Here is a 14856-nt window from a genome sequence, read left to right as displayed (position 1 = left end):
GACATCAATTATGCACATTATTAGTTGGAAAGCAAAAGATTTTGGCCTCATTGGCTGACAATAGTTTTATTTATGGGACTGTAGCAGACTTATGAAGGCAATTTATTTCATGCTTCTTCCCACTTGTCTTTCAACATATTCTAGGCAGAGTACAATGGTTTGTTGAAGTATTCATTTTGGTAGGGTAGGAAATGTTTATGGACTGCAGCTTCTCTAAACATGGAGCTTCAATGGGGAGGCAATGGATATCAGTCTCCTTCATTGAAGAAAAGAATGACTCTGAGCTGTTGTTTTGCCTTTCTATTGTAAAATTAATAGTTATCCATTCAGTTTCTTCACTTTCCTATCAGTCCCTTAGACTTCCAATGGGAAAAAAAGAATTAAAATCCTGCAGCAAACTGGTGAGTTTACCATCCTTTCAAAAATCTTACCTAATACAGTCTTCTTATGAGATACTTAAAAGTACTTAAAAGTTTCACCTGGTTGCCTACATCCATTTTTTGGCTTAGAAGTGCAGTTGTAGGACCATATTCAACATAGATGGTAAAGCATATCCACATCCTTGGCGCTTCGTTCTCTGTCCTCAAGCCTTTTTTGTGAAGTTCAGCCATAGAAAGAAATCTTAACAAGGACACCCTTTTTGACATCTGGTCTACTACCACTTCCTTTATGCCATCTTTCTAGCAACTATTGAGAATGTCAGTTTAAAATCAGCGATGGCATGGTCAAGCTCTTCTGATGCATTACATAGAGTCTTGTCCTCGGGCAAGGCTTAAGGCTAACTTTTTAACCCCTTTCTATAAATCTAATCTCTTGAATACTATTTTCCCTACCTTCTCCTTTGACAGGTACCATTATCCAATATGGTATTTTTGTTTAAAAGTCTATGCACTAGAGTAGTCCTTTAGAGATGACCAGGTAATGTTATTTCTCGGGGAGTTTTGAGCTGTTTGTCTTAATGACATGCACAATGACAGCTTGATGTTTCAGCAGCTGGCTTCTAATTGCTGGTTTGTGTGTATCTTTTTAAACATGCACAGTCTACAAAACTGATAGGTTATTGGTAAAGAGGAATATCATGAAGTTACTTATTTTTGCACTGCTTCAGGAGTCAAAAAATGCTTTTTAGATGTATTACAACTCACTTATCTATGACTCTAAACTTTTATCTTTTATGATTTAGTATTATCCAAGAGTGAGGAATATATTTGAGGTTCAAAATACTGTAACTTGATATTTAACCTTCAGAAATTAAAAATTTGATTTCTTTTGAAGGAGATATCTCAAAGAAGAAAAAAAGGAAAACTTTTAAAAAATAAGATTCTCTTAAAATGAACTGATTACTTATGTAACAAGAAGTTGGTAGGTGTGATAATCAGATGGTTTCTAACTGTAGTACTTTGCAAAACAAAGTCACTGGTGAATATTCAAAACTCTTGAAGCTGGAGGTCAATAATTAATAGGGTGAGTTGTGTGTAGACTGTCAGGTGGTTTAAAAGCTTATCTTTCAGATAAATTCTTCTTCATCCCCTTGTTCAACAGTTAGTGACAGGCTTTATGCAGATCCATTGCAAAACAGAGTTGGCTTACCAAATTAGTTTTACGATATTGCATAATACATAACTGAAACAACTAGATGTGTGAGAGAGTTGGAATATACACTGATACGGTAAGGAAAGTTGCCAAAACAAGTGCTGGAAGTTTATGTGCTCGAGTACATAGCTGGAATGGTGATATATTTTTGTTGTTGCTGGTTTGTGGGTTTGTTTTTTTTTTTTTTGCTTGGCACTTAGGACAATAGAGTAAAACACAACAGCTGAGAGCTTCTGATTCTTCAGTGGCTGCCAAGAGTTAACAGGACTGTATTTGGAAAAATCACTCTCTCCCTAATGAAGAAATAACAGTGCTTCATACCAAAAAAAGAGCTGTTGTTGCAACTACTATAACTGGTGGCAAACAAAGAATCAGTTATTTGCCTGAAGCATTATGGCACATCAGCAAGAACCAAGAGTGGGTGTCTTTGTGAGGCCGATACTCAAAGCCTCAATTAGTAAGGACTTTACCCACATTGATAATTACTGCTACTAATAACTGGTACTTTGAAAAGTACTTTACATGTTAACTAATCCTTAGGGCTATTTTGTAAAGCAGGCAGGTAACAGTTAGGAGAATCTTGGTTCTGAAAGTGGTATGATTGTGCATCCTGTAAAGGTGCTCAGGGGTAAATACCAATGGTCTGATTTTCCTTTATGGTGAGGTTCAGCAGCTCTTGTTTCAATTACATGGATGTATATGCATTTATTGGGAAGATCGGGCTGAGCTCCTAACTTGGGATAAGTTATAACAAAATCAGAAGCAACTTGTGACATACTTTGCTTCAACCAGTTGTCTGAAATTATGCACAACACCAGTACCAATGAATCCTGTTTTTCTTGTTCGGTGTTCTATTACCCAACATTTAGACTGTGATACAATTGTTAAAATAGGATAAAAATATTCCATTCACAAAATTCTTAAATCTACAGGAAAGAGTTAACCTGAAGCATTCTTCTCAGCTACCAGTGTATCATTATTTTTTTCCTCTCCTGCTTTCTAGTTCCTACTGGTTTCTGCAAGTTGATGTACATTATCTGTTTCAAGGGTGCACAGCACATGAACATGAGCAGTTGGGCATGAAGGGACCTTTCACTCCAAATGAACCAGAATCATACACAGCATGTAATAGAACTTGGAGCTTCTCTTAACAGAGATTGGCAACTGTTGTGCTGGCGCATTTCTTGTTTGTAAGAAACAAACTTCTTACTCAGTTCTGTTTTTGTTGGATACGCTTATTATAGTACAGTACTTGCAAGACAGGCTTATATTTGACAGTGGAAAAGTGGTGACTTCAGGATTCTTTCTAACACTGTTTTGCAGATCTGGTGTTACTTTATCATGCTTGACATGTTGGGGTTTTTCTTTTTTCTTTTTTCCCCAAGCCTGGAAGTTTTGAGGCACTTCAACAGAAAATGTAGTTACTTTCTAACCACTTAAACTGGTAATGTTGGTACTGTTTCTGTTTTAATTTCATGAGCTCCCAAATCTTTGCATTGTTTAGAAATACATTGTTACATTCAGTCACCACTGGTGAAATCCTGGCCAGTCCCAGTATCAGATGAATTTTCTGAGGATGTCGTTGTGAATTATCTCATTACCTTGCCTTTCCGTCTGTGTCACTTGCATTACCGTAGACCTTCCAGATTGGTGCCTGTGGAAAGTACGTGAAATCAAAGTTAAGTTCCGATGGCGAAAGCAGCCCAAGTGTTTTATCTGCTGTGCAGGGGCGGTGGAAGCTTCCCCGCGGCCTCCGGCCCTGCTCCGCAGTCTCCGTCGGAGCTGGGCTGCTTCTGCGGGGGGAAGCCCAGCGGTTCGCGTTGGTAGAACAGCGCGAATCATTTCTGGCAAAAAGGCGGTATCCGCGCGTTTGTGAGGCTGGCCCAGGCACAAGTATTTGCCCTTACTCACGTCGGGGAAGGGCGTTATTTTCCGACCGTTGCCTGCGGGCGAAAGGGAGACCGCGAGGAGCGCCCTCACGGCACGGGCACCGAATGGGCACGGCGCGGCTTCCCACGCGGGACCCTGGCAGGGCCTCATCTCTTCCTTAGCGAGGAAACTTCCACACTGCTGCGTGCCCGGAAGGCCACCTTATTCCCGGCTACCTTGGCGATACCGGCCGCCTTAATTGTTTTTAACGGCCTGCTCTCCCCGGTGGCGCGGAGGCTTCCTCGGGCCGCGGGCGGCTCTACTTGTCCCGCCGGCGTCTGAGGCCGCCCTCCCGCCAGGTGAGGAGCCCGCTGCAGCCCCGCGAGGAGCTCCTGGGGGCTGGGGCGCTCCCCGCCGCGGACAGGCTGCCCGGGCGGGAGTTTGTCCGCGGTCCCTCACCCGCCGGGGGAGGCTCCGGGGAGGGGGGGGGGAACACGGTGCCTCAGAGCACTCCCACAGACGGGCTGGCCAGGACGGCGAACTGGCTGCCGCCTCGGCCTATCGCAGCCGCAGGAAGCTGGCGGGCGCCGCCAATCGAAAGCTCGGCTCCCCTTCGCGGCCTTGTGATTGGCCGAGGCGTCAGGCGGCTATGGAGGTGGGGCCTGGAGGGCGGGCCGGACGCTCGGGAGCCAACGGGAAGGGGGCGGGAGGGCGGTCCCGCGTGAGTGCTGCACGCCTGCCCCAGTGAGCGTCGGTTCCTGGTAGAGCGGCGCGTGCCAATGGGGAGGTGGGGGGGGGCGGGAGGGACGAGTCGGACCGTCGAGTTACCGGAGGGGAGAGGCGGTGTCGGGATAAAGCCGGCGGGGGATGCTGGCGGCGCGAGTCACTCCCTGGCTCCCACCAGAGTCGCTCTGAAGGGGACTGTAGCCGCGTTGAGGCGGTAGCGCCCGGGGCTGTGGCGAGAGGCAGCGTTTCCACCTGCGGGATAGGTGAGGCAGCGGCGTAGCTGGGACCTGGTCGTGGCTGAGGTGGGGGCCGCCCGCTCCAACGGAAACGGAGCGCGCGGAGGGCGGGGGGGTGTTGTGCCGCACGCGGTCCTCACCACTGGCCCGGCCCCGGCCCGCGCCGCTTTGTTTACGGCGGGGAAGGCAGCGTGCCGCCGGGCGGCCCAGCCCGCCGCTGGGGGCGACGCGGGGAAGGGTCGGCGCAGCTGGCGTGGGCTTGGCGCCTCCTGGCCGCCTCCCCACCGGGCCGGGGCTCTGGCCATCCTACTCTGGGGAGACGGAGTCTCCCCCTGGCCCCCTCCGCGGCCCGCGCCCTGTCTCCTCCCGCCCTCGCTCTTCCGCCCCTTCCTCTCCGGCCCCGCCCGTGCAGCGCGGCCGGCGGTGGGGTGCGTGCCCGGTCTTCCCCCCTCGGCGCGGTCGGCGGCCCCTCGAAGCCCCCGGGGTGGGCACGGCGTTCGCACAGCCCCCGCGGGCCGAGCGGAAAGCAGCAGCAGCCGCCGCCGGGCTCCTCCCGCCCCACGCCCGCACCCGTCCGACTGGCTCCGGTCGTCCCCCGCGGCGGCGAGGCCGAGCAGCCGCCGGTCTGTTGCTCCCGGCGGCCGCCGAGGCAGCCACCTCCGCGGGGGATGGCGGGGCCTGGCGTGCGCCAGGCCGCCCGGGAATGGCGGGACGGAGCTGGGAGGGTGGCACGGAGCCGGGCTTTGTTCCCGGCCCCGCCCCGCCGTCGCCGCCGGGGGGTGCCCGGGGGCTGCGCGGGCGCGGCGGAGCTCCGGTGGAGAAACGCGCGTCCCGGCTTCGGGTGGAAAGGGCGGCGCGGGCGGGCAGCGACGCTCCTGTCTGCCTCTCCCGCCCGCTGCGCAGCTGGCCACGCTCGCTCGTTTTTAAATCAGATTTACTTTAAAATCCCGAGCGTCAAAGTAAGATAGCGCGCGCCTGTGCACCCTTTGCTTATGCGTTGCACTTCGCTAAAGAATCACTTTAAGGTGCTATTAGGACCAAACTCGGTCCGAACAGCAACTTAAAGATTTGTTTTTACAGTCTCACCTAGATGTTCCCAGTGTGGCTGTAAGTATTGTAGGGGTTTAATTAGTTTCCCCCTCTCCATTTTTGTATACACTACCAGTATTTTGGTTATGTGATTTTTGTTGGCTGTAATGACACTCAGCTGCTCAGTAAACAATTCAATTTGTGTTTTAACCAGAAATCACTGGTCTGGCAATTGGGATAGCTCCAGGTAAAACACTCTAAGGAATCTGAGGCAAAATGTTAAAAAAACCAAACACACACACCTCCCACCCCACCAAAAAAAACCCCCCACCACAAACCAAACAAAAAAACCCCCCAAAATATTTTGGTGGTCACTTACACTGAATGAGTTGCAAAAAGTTTGCTAATACAGTTTTAAGAAATAGTAAGGCAGTATGGAGATGAAGTAGCAAGGGTGTAACTTGGATTTCCTTCAGAATTACAAATCCGAAATGGACCTTAAGAAAGAGAGATGCTAAAGCAGAAAGCAAGTTCTTCTGTACTCTTATGTGCACTGCATATCTCTCAAGCTCAGACTTCATGTAATGAGAAGGGCTTAGATGGTAAGCCTCCTTCATGTAAACACAGACCAGAAAGAGAAAGGTGTTTATGAGTTATTGAGTCAGTAGGTGAAGAAGCATTCACGTGGGCAGGAACAAGCAATATGGAGAATATAGAGTATTGTGATAAAGAAGGTGATTTGCTGATTGTGGGTTGAGCAAAGAGTGAAATTAACTGTAGTTACTTAAGTATTTTCCTTAGTAGGCTGTTTCAGTCGCTTTGCTTTTGTGTTGTTACTGTCATGCTAAGGATATGCCCTGAATACTTTAGAATCTCTGTGGAAGATTGTTGAGCAAGCGCTGGGAAACCACACACCGATTCTTATCTTGTGACACTATCACAGGAAGGAAACAAACCCCTCGGTAAAAACGTGTTGCAGGTTTAGTAAGTCAAGTATTTAAAGATGAGCACGATGTTCTCTCTCACAAAAGCTTCCTTTATCTGTGGTTTGTAGAGGCTCTTAGTTAGTGGTACTTAATGGTAGTTGTTGTCAGTAGACAACTGACTTCCCTGGGCAAATTGCTGCTGTGAACGGCTCCTTATTTATATTCCAAAATGGATTTGGTTGAAGCCTGTGCTGACTTCTCTCTGGAAGTGGTTTCCTTGGAGCAGAGCAGTGGTATGTTGCTGTGGGATGCTGCAGAGAACTGCTGCTGAACTTCATTTCAAAAGAAAAGTTGTTTAATTCTTCTGTGGGGTTAGTTAAGGTAAAGCTGAAATATTCAACTAATTCTGTTTCTGTTTGGCTGGCCTAGGTGAACCAAAGCACAGTGACAGCTGGCTCTCATGTAATAGCATAGTACCTTTGAAGAGTGAAGCTGGAGGTTTGTAGGTCTGTAAGGCAAAAAGTAGAACTATTCTGTGTTTCATGTTACTGTATTAACACTTTCCAGTGTCATCTTGCTAGGCCTCAAACAGCTCAAGAGTGGTCCTCACATGTTTTTTCCCCACTGTGTCTGTCTTTTTTTAATTTTGGGGGGGTAACATTAATTGGTATGCTGAAAGTTTTTGCTAATACAATTGAGAACATGCTATCTGTATTTACTTTTTCTAAGAACTTAAGAAGATTATAATTATCCCCCTTCCCAGTGGCTGTGCATCAAGGAAAACAACTTGGAAAACAGCATGTTCCACATCAGGAGTTGCTTATTTTATGTCTTATTTTTTTTATTGTAGGGAGTTTTATCTTGGACATCATGTCTAGTGATGGCTACTTCGTTACTGTGCAAAGGACTAAATGACAGTATTTTTTTTGGTGGTATTGTTCAAGTTCCTTAAGAGGCATGTAGGCAAACTTTACGCTTCAGTGGACTTGCATAATGCAGAACGTGGGTATATAATATACTCCCTCTGGCTTAGAGAGCCATGAACTTTTAGCAGTTTTTGTCTATATTTAAGCCCTAGCTTAACAGCAACCATAGGTGTTGTGCAGGTAATAACGTGAGCAGAAGGCGCTATATGCACACAGGAGTTATGTGAGTTACTGTGAGAAAAATGAGGATAATAGTTCAGGGTTGGTGACCCTGCAACTGTAGTTATTGGCCTGCATTGCCTTACTGGTAGGAAATGCAATGTAGCTTATCCATCAGCGGGAGGGCAGCTGGCCCAGTGTGTTGCCTAGCTGTGGTTTACTGCTTTGTACTGCTTCTGCACGCTCACACCCGAACAACTTTGAACCTTTATGACTTTTGTATCTGTAATCCTCCCAGCAATGACTATGGGTTGGATAAGAAGTGTTGCAATGTTAGAAGATTTTGGATTCGGTGTTACTCTTGTCTGGTCTCACTCCAAATCCCAGTGAACTTCAGCTAGGGTTGCTTCTGCCTGTTTTTATTGATTAAAATAGCAGTTCTTCTTTCTAGTATTTAGCTCACTTATCGTCTGTGTTTGACAGTTAATTCCCTAAGTATCTATGTACTGCCATATAGCTCTGTCTCTTCTAAGACTGGTGTTGTCTTTCCTTCCCTTCCCTCCCCTCCCCCAAATCTATTATAATCCCTAATTCCCTCTGACATGAACACCTCCCAGGAAGAATGACAGAATACAGGCTCAGATAGCAAGTGTCCAATACTGTCACTGGAAGATATCAGGAAGGAATAAATCCCTTCAAGCTAGTTGAACAACAGTGTCTGCTCTTGACGTGACTTCAGTTTTGAGGGATTTTTGTGTTTATCCCTAGTTTTTCCTAGTGATTTACATTTGCATGCAAAAATGGAAGAGGAACAAATATTTAAAAAAAACCAAAACCAACCCCCCAAAAACTTCTAAAGTTGAGTTTGAGGTTCTCTGAAATGTCTAAATATTTGGTCTGCTACAATGGCCTAATGCCCAGAAACTCTTACTGTAAGCTTTGGGGTTTTAATGGTTTGTTCTTTACATGGGCATTCTTCCCCTTGTCAATGTGAGCAACGTAAATTGTTTTTTTGCAGTTAGTGACAATAGCCAAAGCTGACCTGCATGGAGTTTGCACAGATCTCTGTGCAGGAGTACCTTTCTTAGACCATTTCAGCTGCTGCTTTGGCAGGTGATCTGTGCAAGTATAAGTGAACTGTATTTTTTCACAGCTGGGGCTGGGTTAGTCTAAAATAGCTGTGTTTTCAGCAGTGTGTAACAGGGGACTTGGGACTATTGACATGCACGCTTTAGTGGTGCTGCTGGTCACTTTGGAGTTAGCGCGGTGAACTATTTTCTTCTTTTTCCCCTCTTTCCAGAAAATGGAAGAAGACTCCTGGCTTGGACCTTTTTCTCTCTGTTCTTTGATTTTTTTAATTGAAGTTACATCTAGCTATTAGAAGACACAATTAAGTAATTGATACTTGGGAGTATTTGTAATTTTCAGGTTTTATGTTAATAGTAGTTTATGTCAGTTGCCAACATTATTTTTCCAGCTTAAATAGCAATTCTTACTTTGTAATGATTACTTCACTTATCTTCAGTGTATTTCTAGAGAGTAATAGTATAATTTTGCTAAACCAGATAAACCAGACTTTCTCCTGTTTGGGTGAGGTGTTTCTTGTTCACCTGATCATCCTAAAAGCCCATCGTTGCCTTCTTTCTATATGCATTGACCAGACTTGTATGAAGTATACAAGAGAAGGTTCCAGTGGGACATTATAGAGGTCTTTGAATGCTCTGGCAGAAATATCTTGCCAGTAAACCTTAGGATCCTGTTTTCTTTCCTCAGTCCTCTCAAGGTTTCTCTGCTTTGTCTTTATAAGCTGCAACTTCTAACAAAAAATATTACTACTGAAGTATGTTATGTTAAATGGGAAGAGAAGCAATAGGTTAAACACAGCATTGATAAGTATCGCTGTTGCCAACAGTCCTTGGGCCTACCATGGTTTAGGTCATGGTAGGACTGATGTTAGTCATAGTTATGCAGAAGGTATTCAAGGAGCTCAAAGATACCCCTAGCAATGTGTGAATAAGCAAGGGAGAAGAGTGGAAAGAAAAAACAGGTACCATTTTTAGAGGCAAGAATGTGCTGAAAAATCCTTGTGAGAATATGGGTAAGATCTGCTCTGCAATATTCAACCCCCTTGTTTAGCCCTTCACAGAAGACTTACTGCTGTTGATCTTTCACTACTTGTTTTTTGTAGTAGTCTCAAAGACAACAATTGTGGGTTTTGCCAGCCCTATCCAGTTCGTTTGTTTGTTTGGAGTAACTGAATGTAATGTTGGCTGTGTTTATAAAATAAGAACTGGGGAGAGTGGTGAAAACTACAGATAGAGATAGTTTGTTGTACTTGGTCCAAAAGATAATGCTATGGTAATTCAATGTGGGAGACTGTTAAAACAGAATAAAAGAAGTGTAATTAATGTAAAAAAAAAAAGTGAAGTGATATCTATACTGTAAGGCTTGAGAATGTTATGATAAAACCAGGTCTTGTGTAGTCATATTTGAAGTCGATATGGCAAAGATTGACTTTATTTCTCCAGTGATGTTGTCCAGTTTTGCAAAATGAAGAAGCATCTTTTGTAAACGCCATGCCTGAAAGGGGACTTGGAGTTAACAGTAGACCTGAACAAAGACTGATTCTCTCTGTCGAGAAGCTAGCGTGAAAGATAGGTCGAAGTGTTTCTAGGCATTTTTATCTGTCTTGCATGAGAATAGTCCTTAACGCCACTTCTGTTCTTGTGCTAAATCAGAAAGCTGCTAGGGTTGTCTCTGTGGCAGCTGAACGTTTTGACATTGACGGAGTTTTCATGATCTTAAATTGAACTAATCTAATCTGCCAGTAATGCTGATCAGGTTAAGAAAGATTGCTGCAAGCAAAAATAGTAAGATTTCTACCTCTCTAGACATCATCCAAGACAGATGTCATCCAAAAAGCTGAAGAATTACTGTCTTGTGCACTGTGACTACTGACTGGCCTGTTTATTCCCTGGTGTAGGGTGATGAGCAGGTCCCATGATGCCTGGTGCTGCTGCAGGGACTCAGGGAGTCACTTGGGGACACCCCACCTCAGCTTGTAAAGAGAAAGGACATGGGAATGAGTGCTCTTGGTCTCGGGAAGACTAGCAGTAAGGGTAGGTCATCCTGACACCTTCAGTCACATACAGCAAACCTGTTTGTTTCTCAATTTACTATAGACACGGAGATCTTGGAGATGCTCCCCCATTCCCTCTGTTCCTTCAGTTTAGACCTCACCTCTCCCTCCCCATTTGAACCTAAAATTTTTGCAATAAAGCTAGGAGTTTCTTCAGATGGAGTTGATACATATGTTTGTGTGTATATATATATTTTTACATGTACCTACCTGCAGAATTAATAGGTGAATGACTATAGCTGGTACTGGTGAGAAGTGGTGGATAGCAAGTGTGGGAACAGAAAGCTTGGTAAATACAAGCACAAAATGAATAGAACAAGCTTTTTGCAGAGGAATCTGAGTCTTTACCATTATATGCATTTCTTCAACACTTTTGTATACTTTGGACCTTTGCTATAATAGGGAAAAAATGAATCTGATTTAAAAACATTTAAGAACACTCCTCTTACTGCACATCATGTTCAACCTTTGATACTATAGTCTGTTATTCAAAATCTGTAAACAAGCCATCAGGTAGGCACAGATTATACTTGTATTTTTGTGGCAGCGAGGGTAAATTGTGTGTAACTGATTTGAGCCAATTTGAAGCCCAACCTTGTAGCTCCTCAGAGGATATATAAAGATGGTACTGCATAGTGCGTTCCATGTTATGGTGTAGTGCAAGTTGTTTTTCTCTTGACTTGCATTTTTAAATTAAGAATAAACAGTTCTGTTTTCAAGTATTTCCTAGTTCCTATAATTTTATAGTAGCATTTATTGCATGCCCCCTTAAAATCATATCTAGTATATAAAACTCTTGCATATAACTATATAGTTGAAAGGCAGAAGATCTTTCAGTGACTGTAGTTAGTGATGCAGGTGTTTTAAGTTTAAGAACTGGCATATGTTAGTGACACAAACCCTCAAAAGATGTTTTGAATTTAGCAGGTGGCTATTTGAAAACTGGTATGCATTTGTTACAAGAAGAGTAGGATGCATAGCAAAGAGAATATCAGTGGGGCTTTTATAATGTTTTGTGCCTAGAAACAAGAAGAATATTTCAACTAGTTTTCTGTTTATCTTATTGTTATTCTGGAGAATGCAGACTGGCCTCATTTGGGCTTCTGTGAAAGTGAAATAGCAACTTTACGTCTCAGCCTGTGTGAATATAGACTGTAAGAACTCTTGAGGTTAAACATTGTTTAAGGGAAAAAAAAATGGATAGAGATGGTCTGGAAGTACAATGAAGTCCTCATTCTGATTGTTGTATTTCAAAAGCAGTTAACACTGCTGCCTTTTACATAGCGTTTGAACTAGATTTCCAGAGGCCAGAGAATATTGCACTAGATTGGGATATATAAATATAAGCATGTTTTTTCTGCAACTGCTTGAGTAGATAAGAAATCTGCTAACTGTTATATTTCAATGTTGCCTGATCAGCATATTTGAAGAACTAGCATTTTTCTATACAAAACCTAAGTTTAACCTCTCTTGAAGTTGCTTTGGGGGGATGGAGCGGGGAAAGCAGCCTCCTACTTTGTTCAAGGGAGTAAAGTGTGTGTTTGTGTGGGGTTTTTTTGGTTTTGTTTTAAGTTGAAATCCATATAGACTTTGGTACTGAGCGTGCATAAAGTTCATGTTGTTTCCTCCTAATGGTGAATAATAAATAGCTAAAGAAAAAAAAGCCACATTTTTCTTTCTCTTTGTACAGGCACAATAAGAAAACTGTTCAGTGATTTAATAGAAAGAGAATGTATTTTTAGCTTTAACAGTCTTTTAAGGGAGGAAAAGTAGTACATAAGCTGTTGACTTTTCATTCAGAAGTTCCAAGTGCTTGAACCCTGCTAGATGTTGATCTCCAAAAGCTTATTGGATCGAAAAGAACTGTTGGTTTTGGTTTGAGATACTTTCAAACGTAGGAAACTGCCAAAACCAGTTTGAAGGTGTAATATAAGCTCCTGTTCTTTGTATTTAATTACTTAGTTTCATGCTTATAGGTTGATTTTTTAGTTTAGTCTGTGCTTGCAATTTATTTTGTAAAAAGGAAAAAAAGGATTTTAGTTTTTAGAGCCATTGGGCATTTTTTTGCACTATCCCCATTGTTGCTATAGTGGTGGTGGTGCAGAGGTCAGAATTTGAGGCTTGCCTACACTGCACTCATGAAAGGTCTCACTTTTCCTACTGCTGAAACTTTGTTAATACAGATACATTGAATAATGGTGTTTAGATCAATGGCTGCAAGAGATTTAGTAGGAGCCACTGCAAATGCTCTAGATGTATAGTTTTGTTTTATTGTGGACAGCAGCGCATCTGAGGAAGAAGATGGTTGTTGCTGTTGGTTATGGTCTGCCATTTCCCTTCCCTGGTGCATCTGAAATAAGAAGGAACAAGTGATGATAAATGTCTAGGTGATCTAAAATAAAACAAACTGGGGTCTTATTCATTACTTCCCTTCGAGATGCTTGTATGTAATGTTTAAAAACTTGTGCTGGCACAGACGGTGGTTTTAGCTGTTTTCCTGGTGGAAGCAACATACATGTAAAGTAGTCTTAATATATGGATTGCTTATAGTCTCTGATGCTAACAGAAGAGAGCTATAATTTTCTTGGTTCTCTGCAGATCACTTGCGGATTGGACACTCTCTTATTTTGCAGTTTCTTGAAAAGTAGCACAGAAATACTTTCTCTTGGATAGCTAGTCCCAGCTTATAGTTTGTATGATAGAAATTAACTGAGGTCACATTTTTGGGGCCCACAATAAAATCATTGGTTCTGTACTACAGCTGAGGAAACACTCCTCTAAATCAACAATCGGAAAACAGCAAGGGTAAAGGTGAGAGAGAGCATCAGCACCAAAGGAAGGTGTAACTGAGCAAGTTCTTGCATCACTGTGGTTTCTGAAAGCAGTGGGTTCCTTGGGCTGTGGCACTAGTAAAGGCAATTTTTATGAAGAGACTAATCTGAGAGACTTGAAAGGTCTTATGTGTAGATGGAAATATCCGCTATGGTCTGGTAAAAAAAGCATTTGGGTTTTGGCATATTTCTGATACTCTGAAATGAAATTGCAAAAGATAAAAAGTTATAATCAAAATTTAAAGAACAGGCAGTCTTTTTGGCACTGGCCCAATGGACATGATTTGTGGTTCATGTACTTTCTCAGTCCTGTCCTTAGTTAGCAGGAAAAGGGAGAATGCAAATACACATTTTTAAATTTGAGTTATCATGGTCAAGTTATTACACATTTGGCACCAAGCCCTCCTCTGAAGTTTATCTTGCAAATCCTTCTCAACTGCAAATGGGGATTGTATGGGAGTCTTCAACTGAAGTTCATCAGTTTGTAAGTGGAGAGCTATTTATAATTCTTAAGAAGAGAAAGTGTTGAACCAGTATAACAAATGTAGTTCTCAGGTGCAGATGTTTGGCTATATTCCAAAGTTTTGGTATGACTGAGATATGCATCTTTTTCTTTTCCCATGATTCCTCTTAGGTGATCTTGATCTGCCTCGTGAGCATACCTCATTTCCGCATCAGTTGCATAGAAGCTGAGCCTATCTCAATTTCTTGCCTATGATCTATGCATCTTCCAGTTGCTATATCTGTGTTTAATGAAGGTCCTCCCTCTCCTCCCCCCATACATCTCCAAGCCCCCCAAAGACTTGCTTTTTGCATTGGGGACCCCTGCTTCTCTCCTGTTTATGACTTCTGTGCTTGCCCATAGTTAATTGATCGTTAGTCACCCAGCTTCACTGGTGGTGTGGATTGTGGAGTGAAAAAAGGGCTGTGTTTCAGTAAGGAGATGGTTGGTGAACTGGGAAAGTACTGTATGACCACCAAGTTCTTGACAGCATTTAGTAACATGCAATCATGTAACCATTTTTAGTTTGTGGTGTTGAATATTGTTGGTTTATATTTGTTAAATTAATATACCTAAAATTTTTGTAAGGAGCGAAAGAACCAAATTGTTATTAAAAATCTTCAGGTAAGACAAAGCGTGCTAAGCTTCAGTAAAGAAAGGGGGCAGATTTGGATATTGGCAATCTGGAAAGCTTCACTCCCCCTTTTTATTCTTATAAAATGCAGTCTTATGGTGTAGGTGGCTTAGAAATGACTTCTATAATATTCAGGTACTCTCAAACTCTTTTTTTGTCATTTCTGGTACACCTGCTTATATCTCTTTGGGAGGAAAGCAAGCAGTAAGCTAGGTACAGTCTAGTTGTACAGACTATTGCTGAAGATAAGGTTGGGAGAAGGACGGAACTGGGCAGCCCCTGAAAA

The 14856-nt window shown here is 43.2% G+C and overlaps 1 protein-coding gene and 1 long non-coding RNA gene across 3 annotated transcripts in view; one reads left to right on the top strand and one right to left on the bottom strand.

Annotated features, from left to right (window-relative positions):
- Positions 1 to 14856, top strand: part of FRYL (FRY like transcription coactivator) — a 181300-nt gene that overhangs the window by 1504 nt on the left and 164940 nt on the right. The window contains exon 1 of one of the 2 annotated variants that reach the window (XM_054823072.1): positions 4282 to 4451. The exons of the other annotated variant lie outside the window; for it this stretch is intronic. The gene's annotated coding sequence lies outside the window, so the exon portion shown is untranslated. Of the gene's footprint in view, positions 1 to 4281; positions 4452 to 14856 lie in introns of those variants that run through there. 2 annotated transcript variants of the gene reach the window in all.
- LOC129205535 (uncharacterized) lies at positions 2284 to 3934 on the bottom strand. The gene is made up of 2 exons (XR_008576770.1): positions 3505 to 3934; positions 2284 to 3247 (listed from the first exon to the last, which is right to left on the bottom strand). It is a non-coding gene; the product is annotated as an uncharacterized LOC129205535 (long non-coding RNA).

Source organism: Grus americana, chromosome 4 (genome assembly GCF_028858705.1).
Source record: "Grus americana isolate bGruAme1 chromosome 4, bGruAme1.mat, whole genome shotgun sequence".
Classification (NCBI taxonomy): domain Eukaryota; kingdom Metazoa; phylum Chordata; class Aves; order Gruiformes; family Gruidae; genus Grus; species Grus americana.
This window is presented reverse-complemented; position numbering and strand designations above follow the sequence as displayed.